Genomic DNA, 10919 nt, shown 5'->3' with positions numbered 1-10919 from the left:
GGGTCCTAATCCAGCCTGGCCGCAGAGATGTGCACAGAGGTTTCACTGGAAAGATACACAGGAAAGTACCAAGTGATTGGAGGGGTGCTTCTACCAGCCAAAGAAATAAGGTTGTCAGTATCAAGGGTAAACAAGAAAGAAGCAAGGAAGGGTCCTTGCTATAGCCTCTAGAGAAGGCATGACCTACCATCATCTTTTTTTCAGTTATTTTTTTTTAACTGGAGGATAATTGCTTTACAATGTTGTGGTGGTTTTTGCTATATGATATCAGTAACTAGTCATAACTATGAAAGTGAAAGTGAAGTTGCTCAGTCGTGTCCGACTCTTTGTGACCCCATGGACTGTAGCCTAATAGGTTCCTCCCTCCATGGGATTCTCCAGGAAAGAGTACTGGAGTGGGTTTTCATTTCCTTCTCCAGGAGATCTTCCTGACCCAGGGATCGAACCTGGGTCTCCTGCATTCCAGGCAGACGCTTTAACCTCTGAGCCACCAGGGAAGCCCATATACATGTATATTTACATATGTGTTCAGTTCAGTTCAGTTCAGTTCAGTCTCTCAGTCGTGTCCGACTCTTTGCGACCCCATGAATCGCAGCACGCCAGGCCTCCCTGTCCATCACCAACTCCCAGAGTTCACTCAGATTCACGCCCATCAAGGCAGTGATGCCATCCATCCATCTCATCCTCTGTCGCACCCTTCTCCTCCTGCCCCCAATCCCTCCCAGCATCAGAGTCTTTTCCAATGAGTCAACTCTTCGCATGAGGTGGCCAAAGTACTGGGGTTTCAGCTTTAGCATCATGTGTGTGTGTGTGTATGTACATATATATATATATATATATATATTTATATATATGTTTATATATATAAATATATAAACACCCTCCCTTTTGAGCCTTCCTCCTACCTACCTTCATCCTGCCCCTGTAGATTATCTCAAGGTACCCAGGAAAGTGAAAAAGGAGAGTGAAAAATTTGGCTTAAAGTTCAACATTCAGAAAACTAAGATCATGCCTTCTGGTCCCATCACTTCATGGCAAACAGATGGGGAAACAGTGGAGACAGTGGCTGACTTTATTTTGGGGGCTCCAAAATCACTGCAGATGGTGATTGCAACCATGAAATTAAAAGACACTTGCTCCTTGGAAGGAAACTTATGACCAACCTAGACAGCATATTAAAAAGCAGAGACATTACTTTGCCAACAAAGGTCTGTCTAGTCAAGGCTATGGTTTGTCCAGTAGTCATGTATGGATGTAAGAGTTGGATTATAAAGAAAGCTGAGCACTGAGGAAGTGATGCTTTTGAACTGTGGTGTTGGAGAAGACTCTTGAGAGTCTCTTGGACTGCAAGGAGATCCAACCAGTCCATCCGAAAGGAGATCAGTCCTGGGTGTTCATTGGAAGGACTGATGCTGAAGCTGAAACTGCAATACTTTGGCCACCTGATGTGAAGAGCTGACTTATTTGAAGAGACCCTGATGCTGGGAAAAACTGAAGACAGGAGGAGAATTGGATGACAGAGGATGAGGGTTGGATGGCATCACCAACTCAATGGACATGGGTTTGTTAGACTCCGGCAGTTGGTGATAGGTAGGGAAGCCTGGCGTGCTGCAGTTCATGGGGTCGCAAAGAGTTGGACACAACTGAGTGACTGAACTGACTGACTGACTGATACATTAGTGGAATAAAGTTATATGTTTAAATAAATAATAATGACAAAATATGTAATTTAACACTATCCCAAAGCTCTGTAAGTGGTACTATTATTATCCCCCTTTAAAGACAAAAAAAGTAAGCCAAGAGAGATTAATTAACTGGCACAAAGTCATAACAACAGAATTCTTTGGAGAAAGAATTTGAACCAGATAACATGGCTCTTGTTCAATATGTTATGCTGCCTATTATGTGTCTGTCACATCATAGTCATTCAATAAATACTTGTGTAAGTGAATGCTTCAAAGTAGAGGCAATAAATAATTAAATCTAGATTACTGCATGAATTTAAGTGTGGTACATGTCACTACAGAGGTGGATGCATAGTGAGAGAATGGGGGAAGCTATCCACATCAGTTTGAAATACAATTTTGGGCTTAAGAACCAAAAATAATTTCCAGTGGTCAAAATGCCCTTTTGATTCCTTTCTTTGATGATCTGAAATATTGACAATTGGCCTGTAGAAACAACAGAGTTTATTTACATCCATACACAATAAAAAACCAAATCTCATAATCAAAGACCTTACAATATGTAGATGCCCAGTAGTTTTTATTTATTCATGGGATCCTCCAATATATTTATTTAGGACTCACAATACTGCAAGTATTATGTCAGGAAGAGGAATAACAGAGCTAAAGTATTATTCTTTCTGATAAAGCAAAAGAAGAGAATATGAAGCCAAAGAAGAGCATAAGTAAAGCAAAAATGTGAGTAATCAATACTTTCATAAAAATGCAAGAATTTTGAAATGAAGTTGGAAATGCTGATGTCACTCTTCCTAGGGACCAGTTTCCATAAACCTGTCTTCAGTTTAAGCGACTCCAGTTCTTCAGTTATTTTCTCCATTCTGTTCTCAATGAGAGAAATTGTCGTAGGCACAGGTCTTGCCATATTTCCTCCAGCCCTTAATGCAAACATTCATCCTTCGCAAGCAGAGAAACATAGGACCCAGTATTCATGTCAGAAATGTATTATATAGTAACAATCAGTTCTTGGCTTTCTGCAACAGCATTTTAGGCCATCATCAATGCTTATGGTACAAACTGAAATAGAGATGATGCAAATACCTACAATAAAACGATGCCAACATAAAATCCATGGTGTTTCTCAAAGCAGAGCAGTACCAGAAAAGACATGGCTTTCAATTTAATGGCAGTAAAATTGGTCTCTTTTGGCATATAATCTTGGAAATGAAAGGGAAATAAAATTGTATTGTCTCCGTGTGTATATGTTTGCAGAATTGCATTTTATAGAAACAACTCACCACTCATGAAAAAAGGCCTAAACTGATTTCAAAATGTTTAATAGATATTAAATATCAGAGCTTTAATCTAAATTCCATTGAATGATCAGTGAAGAATACATAGAAGAACATAGAATTATCACCTGTATTGGCTAGAGAATGAGTCCTAATAATCAAATATGTGTTGATGGCAAAAGCATTTTGTTCTTTAGAAACATATAAAGGACAACTAGTCAATATCTACTGAACATTGTTAAATTTTTCTCTTTAAGCATGTCTGTCTCAGGAGATAGCTTTTACATGTATGATAGTTTACTAGTTATACCTTAACACCCAAACACAGTCAAGCACAGAGACTTCCCAGTATGCATCAAAATGACATTTCAATTCTTATTTCTTAGGGTCTCTTTCTGCAATAAAACATAAGTGCATTCTTCATCTGTCTTTAGTAAAACATTTAGCTATAAAGGTCCAGACTCAGCAAGGAATTTCAGAATACAATGATAAAAATACCAAAAGATAAGAATCTAGTTTTTCATAATACTCTCAGAAAGATTTTCTTCATCTAAAAAAATATCATCTCATAAAGAAAGCAAGTGCAGTGGCTCAAGTTATAGGTTATGCTCTTGTATTGCTTTCAAAATATGGGGAACTGGCAGACAAATGTAGTGGCAATAATTTATTTTGAAGCATGAATAACACGTGCTTTTCTTAATTTTTTTCCAAAAGAAAAAATTAAAGTCTTCCTAGATTTCAGGACATAAAATTGAAAGATTTTATCTCCTGTTGGCAATATAAAGTAGAAATTGAGACAGGCCTATACTAACTAGGATATATTCCACCCCTTAGTAGAAAGTTTCCTTCCTCTACAAGGTCAGGTGGTAAAATGCAAGTACCTATCTCTTTCTTTCTTTCTCTCTCTCTCTCTCACACACACACACACATCTTTTGCCAAGGCTTACCAAAGATGGCTGTTTTCTTATTTCATAAAAATGCCTGATTCATCCTCTTTCTGAAGGATAAAGTACCCCTTATAGTTGAATGACTTCAATTTGTGTTGATTCATCCAGCAGAGAGTTAAATAAAAGTTTACTCACATGATGCCATTGACTTAAGAATCCATTTTCTAATCCTTAAAATTTCATTGAGAAACATTCTTTCTGTTGTATACTGTCAGAGGAACCTTGCTGCAGTTAGTTACATTTCTAATGCATGGTGCTGCTTCAGTGACAGGGTCTTGCTGATGGAGACATTCTAACTGGACTGGAAGGAAAGGCCACTCAGTCTCTGTGCTCATTTGCTTGGTGACCTCTTCACTGAAGGGTAATGAATTGCCTTTTAATGTTAACCATGAGCTTTCAGGAGATTATTTTAAGTTAAATTAATTTAAAATCATCATCAGTGGTCTATGAAGATAAGCTTTACATAACTATATTCATTGATGGTGTACCAGCATGTATGATCTCTCCAGTTGGAGAATTAATATATATGTACACAAAACATACACACACACAACTTTGCTTTAGTAATACTTAGCAGTGCTACTTCAGAGAGGAACAAACATAATAGAGATAATAATTTTGTGGCAATTCTTTTCAACTGGTAACCCAGGTAGGTTATTTTAGGAGCAGTGTACCACATCCACTATATTGTACATCCCTACTAGAATTAAAGTCCCAAATGGTTATGCAACTTAGACAAATATCAGACACTGTATGGTCTTGTTTACCATTGTAACAGCAGCATCTATAACAGCAACTGGCACAGAGTTATGATATGTTGAATCAATGATGTCACAATTACTCCAACAGATTGCAAAATCCTCTATTAAATTATTTAGGCATGTTTTTTGGTATTATTTACTTTTCTTATGATGACTTTAGCATGTACAAGGTGAATTTCTCATGGCCAATTATGACCTTGATAAATATTGCTCTCTCTTCTGGTTTTCTGATTATTATAAAAATTTGTATTAAAACATATACCTATTTTAAGAATAAGATATAAAATTCATAAACATGTTTGTACCTTATATAGCAGCACTTAAATGTTTAAAGTAAGTGTTAACAGATATAAAGGGAAAAATTGCCAGTGGCACAATGCAGTATTAGTATATATATACACATATATATCAATGAAAAGATAAAACACAAAGGAAAACAGTGGCCTTAAACAAAATATTAGAACAAATGAACTTATCTGGTATCTATGGAACATTTCATCCAAAACCCACAGAACTCACATTTCTTTCAAATATATATGGGATTTTCTCCATGTAGATCACAAAAGAGGCCACAAAACAAATCTTAATTGAAGTGAAGTCGCTCAGTCATGTCCGACTCTTTGCGACCCCATGGACTGTAGCCTACCAGGCCTCTCAGTTCAAGGGATTTTCCAGGCAAGAGTATTGGAGTGGGTTGACATTTCCTTTTCCAAAACAAATCTTAAGAAATTTTAAAAGATTGATATCATATCAAGCATCTTTTCTGCCAGCAATGATATGAAACTAGAAATCAACTGCAGCGAGAAAACTGAAAAAAATAAAACCCACTAATATGTGGATATTAAACAACATTCTACTAAGAAACTAATGGGTCAATGAAGAAATCAAAGAGGAAGTCAAAAAAACACCTTGAGATGAAACAAAAAAGAAACACAAATTTCCAAAATTTACAGGGCATAGCAAATGCAATTATAAATGGGAAGTTTATAGCATTAGAGGCCTATATATAGAGGCCAATAAATATGAAAACTGTCAAGTACACTACCTAACTTTCCTCCTAAAGGAATTTAAAAAAGAACAATAAACAAAATGCAAAGTCAGCAAAAGGCTCACTGATCTATGATTGGCTGAATCTGTGAACGAAGAAATGTAGGTAGGAAGGACTGACTATAAAGCACGTATGCAGACTTTATTTTGGGGGCTCTAAAATCACTGCAGATGGTGACTGCAGCCATGAAATTAAAAGACGCTTACTCCATGGAAGAAAAGTTATGACCAACCTAGACAGCATATTGGGCTTCCTTGGTGGCTCAGAGGTTAAAGTGTCTGCCTCCAATGCAGGAGACCTGGGTTCGATCCCTGGTTCGGGAAGATCCCCTGGAGAAGGAGATGGCAACCCACTCCAGTATTCTTGCCTGGAGAATCCCATGCACGGAGGAGCCTGGTAGGCTACAGTCCACGGGGTCGCAAAGAGTCAGACACGACTGAGCAACTTCACCTTCACCTCAGAGAACATATTGAAAAGCAGAGACATTACTTTGCCAACAAGGTCCGTCTAGTCAAGGCTATGGTTTCTCCTGTGGTCATGTGTGGATGTGAGAGTTGGACTGTGAAGAAAGTTGAGCGCCAAATAATTGATGCTTTTGCACTGTGGTGTTGGAGAAGACTCTTAAGAGTCCCTTGGACTGCAAGGAGATCCAACCAGTCCATTCTGAAGGAGATCAGCCCTGGGATTTCTTTGGAAGGAATGATGCTAAAGCTGAAACTCCAGTACTTTGGCCACCTCATGTGAAGAGTGGACTTGTTGGAAAAGACTTTGATGCTGGGAGGGATTGGGGGCAGGAGGAGAAGGGGGTGACAGAGGATGAGATGGCTGGATGGCATCACTACACGATGGACATGAGTCTGAGGGAACTCCAGAGTTGGTGATGGACAAGGAGGCCTGGCATGCTGTGATTCATGGAGTCACAAAGAGTTGGACACAACTTAGTGACTGGACTGAACTGATGCAGATTTCTGAATGTATGAGGGTCAGCAAATACAAGACTTGAATTGTTCAAGGGTCAGGTGTATTTTACCAAATTCTTAAAAATAATTCAAGCAATACTGAATAAAAATATAAACTCAAAAGGCTATGATGGCATGATACCAGCTTTATAACAGTGAAAACAGCAAAATCAACTTTATATATTTAAATTTGTGTAATGTTTAAAAAAAATAACTTGTATTTTAAAATAGCTGGGAAATACAATATTCACAACAGTGCTTACCTTAAGGAATTGCAAGGATCAGAACAAAATATACTAATGGTTACATTGGCAAAGATAATGATTTACTTACCAAATTCCATGGTGGGTTTACCAGTAAATTCTGTTATTTGGCTTCATAATTTTTACATACATTGTATAACAGGCATTGCTAATGCTTTGCCCATTTCTTTTCAGGTCCCACTTACTGTTCCTTTATGCTTCTTTTTAGGCCTTGTATCTTATTGATTATAGAAGCTCTTAACTATACTGCTTATGATAACTGCCATTAGCCTAATAGAATCACTTTAGCTAAATGCACAGAGAACCAGAAGTACCTGAGAGTTCCTTTCTTCCTGGGATGACCCTCAGCCAATAGAGAAAAATCAATGAAAAGAGAAACTGGTTCTACTGGACATTTCTCCTCTCTCTCCTTTGCTCGCTCTATGACCTTCAATCTTAGAATGGATTAGGTTCTCAGTCTTTGGTCTTCTTCCCTTAGTTATCAATATCCAGTGCTTGGATGAACCCACGGATTGTCATGCTGGTATGACCATGATTCTCAAAGTTATATTTTTTGCTTAATTAAAACTCCATACAGACTCAAGACCTGTATATCTGACTACTTAATTAACATCTATTGGATGTTCAATAGGCTCTTCAAATTCAACAAATCTCAAGGTTGGAACCTAGTATTTCTTCTAAACAATGTTCATGTAACAGTACATTCTCCCAGCTTCTTTGACCAAAACACCATAAAATTTCAGTGCTTCTGTAGGAAAGGGTTAGCTCATTAAAACAGGGTTCCTCAAACCCTACACCTTCCAAAGAAAGGCTTGTCTTTACGACTGGCCCTTAACAGGCTCCTTTGAAATAAGCTCTGAACTCTTGAAATATTCTGCATGATGACATCATTTCTGTATGCCTCTGACTTTGGGCTCTGCTGAATCCATTTGATCAGATAAGTTTGTCCTAAAAGTGACTCAGGGTTCTCTAGAGAAGAAGAATCAATAGGGCATATAGAGAGGTGTATAAGAGGACAATTATTAAAATTTGCTCACCTGGTTAATAGAAGCAGAGAAGTTCTATAATCTGCAAGCTGGAGAACCAGGAAAGCCAGTGATATAATTCAGTCCAAGTTCAAAGGACTGAGAATTAGGGAACTGATGTTTTAAGTCCTAATCTCAGTCCCAAATATCAGGAACCAGGAGCACCAATGCATGAAGGCAGAAGAAGATGGATGTTTCAGCTCAAGCAAAGAGCTTCTCCCCTTTTCTGTTTATTTGGGCCCTCAGCAGATTGGACAATACCTACTGTCATTTGTGAAGGCCATCTTTTCTACATGGTCTACTAATTTATCCCAGTCTCTCCCATAGACTCCCAGACAGACAGATTCAGAATGCTTATAAGGAATACATCATGGATTGAAAGGATGAGTATTATAAAACCATCAATTCACCTCTAATTGATCTATGTGATAAATACAATCTCAGTCAAAATCAAATACCAAGAAGAGCCAAGATAATCTTGAAGAAGAAAAAGAAAAATGGAAGATAATTTTATAAAGCTACAGGAGGACAGACACAGAGAAAAATGAAATAGATGTTCAACAAAGAGACTCCCATGTATATGGATATAGTGGAAAAGTGATGGTATGTTCAATAAATGTTGATGTCATTTATAAACATGTATTTTCACCTATACCTCCCACTATACACTGAAATCAATTTCAGATGGGTGATACAAATATTATGAGAAAAAAACAAACAACGATCTCCTTCAAGGTATCTCAGGAGAAAAGTTTCATGATTTTAAGGTAGTCAAAGTTGTCTTAACCAAGAAACTATTGTTAATTGGAAATAAATTAAAATTAGGAATGTTAGTCCATTGAAAATACCATTCATAGCATGAAAAGGCAAAGTTAACAGAAAGATGGGTCAGGAACTTGAACACAGGATATTCAAATGGGCAAAAAACACAGAGTTTGGAGAACATATGGAATTGATCTATTCATGTATCACAGGTGAGAAGGTAAATTGCTTCTGTGATTTGAAAACTGTTTGGCAGTATCTTCTAAAAAGCTGAACATATACCTATTATGCCCTAGTTAGTGACATTTTCAGCACAGGAAACTGTGAGTCCAAAGACTGTAAGACAGCTGAGTATCTGGTGCTCTCAAGCAACAACAAAGACACAGGTGTGTTTTCATTTTTTTTTTTTTTTTTTTCCTGCTCCCACCTCCCTCCCATTAGAGTGTCAAAAGACTCACAGGAAAATCCGATCAGTCTTTTTCACTGAGGACTTCCTAGCAGTTAGGTTTGTAAAGTGAATAATATAAAAGTTCACCAAATGTCTAAGGAATGAGTGAAGGAATGAATGAGTGAAGAGTGATATCTTCAGCTTCCTGGATTTTTATTAGCACATGTCTGTTCTTTCATTAAAAGCATAAATCTTTATAATGATCCAAATAATAAAGAGGTGGAAGCTTCTACACTAGGTTCAGATTTCTTAGAGGGTTTTTTGATGGAGTGTTGGTTCTATAAATGCTCACAAAAAAAAAAAATCCCATATCCATATATGGAAATGTTGCTTACTGTGTCTCCAGCTTAGAAAATCACACTGTACTTTGGCCTATTAAAATAATTTGAAAGCATATAAAGAGCTAAAAGCATATAAAAACATAAAATGTAAAAGTTGCAGAATTGAAAAACTGTTGCAATTAAAAAATACTCCTGTTACAACTTTTCAAATATTTTCCAGACAGAGTTGACCCTCGAACTGTTTTTATTTAATGTTTCTTAACATTCTGAGGAAGCTAGTGGTCCACCATAAACTTGGAGAAGTTAGGAGAGCACTGATAAACAAGCTTTACTCTGAAGAGTTCTGCTGAGGTGATGCAGAGCCAAGATCAGAGATGAAGCTAAGAAGAAAGATGTAATGTGATGAGGAGTCAAAGGACTTCTCTCCTCTCTCTTCTCCTTTGACAAGGTTTTAAGTAGAGTCATGTGGCTTAAAAAGGGGAAAATGGATATGAGCAGCACAGAACAAACAAGTAAATTAAACATTGTGGCAAGATTCCCACAGAGACAGCTCTAAAAGCCTGCTTGTTTTCAGTGGCCATAAAAATGTCTAAATTCAAAATTGAGACAGCATCAATTGCTTGCTATCTTATCCTGGAATCCTTGCCTAATACACCAAGAAGGCAGTCTTATATATATATATATATATATATATATATATATAGCTAGAGTGCAACATACTTGTAAGGAAAAAGGCACGGGAGAATCACTAGTGATTCTGTGATTTTGGGTATTTGCTGTGTGGCTGAAAGAGCATTTGGTGACAAATGCCTCTATATTTCCCCTTTTCTCATAATGTGGCTTCAAAATTGGTCCCACATTTCACAAGTGTTCCCCGTATATATTTAAGTTCAATATTGCCTTTTCTGAAATCTGACTCTGGTTACATTCAGGATGCAGACATCCCTATAAGATGAAGCATTCTTAATAGTGTACTTTGCTACCAGGAAAAAAAAAAAATCTATTTTACTCAGCGTTACATAAACAAGTCATATCTAATTCTCTGAAGTGAAAATGCCATAAAAGATACATATATATATACATTCTTTCAGTTAAATTGGTGCCATAAAGCTGTATTGCAAATGTGAATAATACTTTTCTGCAGTGATGTTTAGGGCTATACAAATACAGTTTAGAGATATTTTGGTTTCTTCTACCTTCGCAGGATAAGACATTAAAAGAAATCATTACTATATTTTATTGAAGTTAAAATTGTTACATTATAGTATTTTTAATACGGTGAACCTAAGGCCAAATATTGAAGCTAGCATTTATTTTATTGCTTTTGACATATCTTGTTTGAAGGCTTTCAGAAATGAAAAACTCCAGTGAAAGCCATATTGAAGTTTATTGATATAATCTCTATAAAGCAAAATCTCCATAAAAACTTATTTCACTCCATTTAATGAGAA

At 36.9% G+C, this 10919-nt stretch overlaps 1 non-coding gene across 1 annotated transcript; it reads right to left on the bottom strand.

Annotated features, from left to right (window-relative positions):
* Positions 1–424: 424 nt before the first annotated feature.
* Positions 425–497, bottom strand: TRNAS-GGA (transfer RNA serine (anticodon GGA)). Its single transcript has one exon. It is a non-coding gene; the product is annotated as a tRNA-Ser (tRNA).
* Positions 498–10919: the final 10422 nt, after the last annotated feature.

The sequence above is a fragment of the Budorcas taxicolor genome, chromosome 13 (genome assembly GCF_023091745.1).
Source record: "Budorcas taxicolor isolate Tak-1 chromosome 13, Takin1.1, whole genome shotgun sequence".
Classification (NCBI taxonomy): Eukaryota; Metazoa; Chordata; class Mammalia; order Artiodactyla; family Bovidae; genus Budorcas; species Budorcas taxicolor.
Note: the sequence above shows the minus strand (reverse complement) of the source record. Positions and strands in the feature narration are given on the sequence as shown.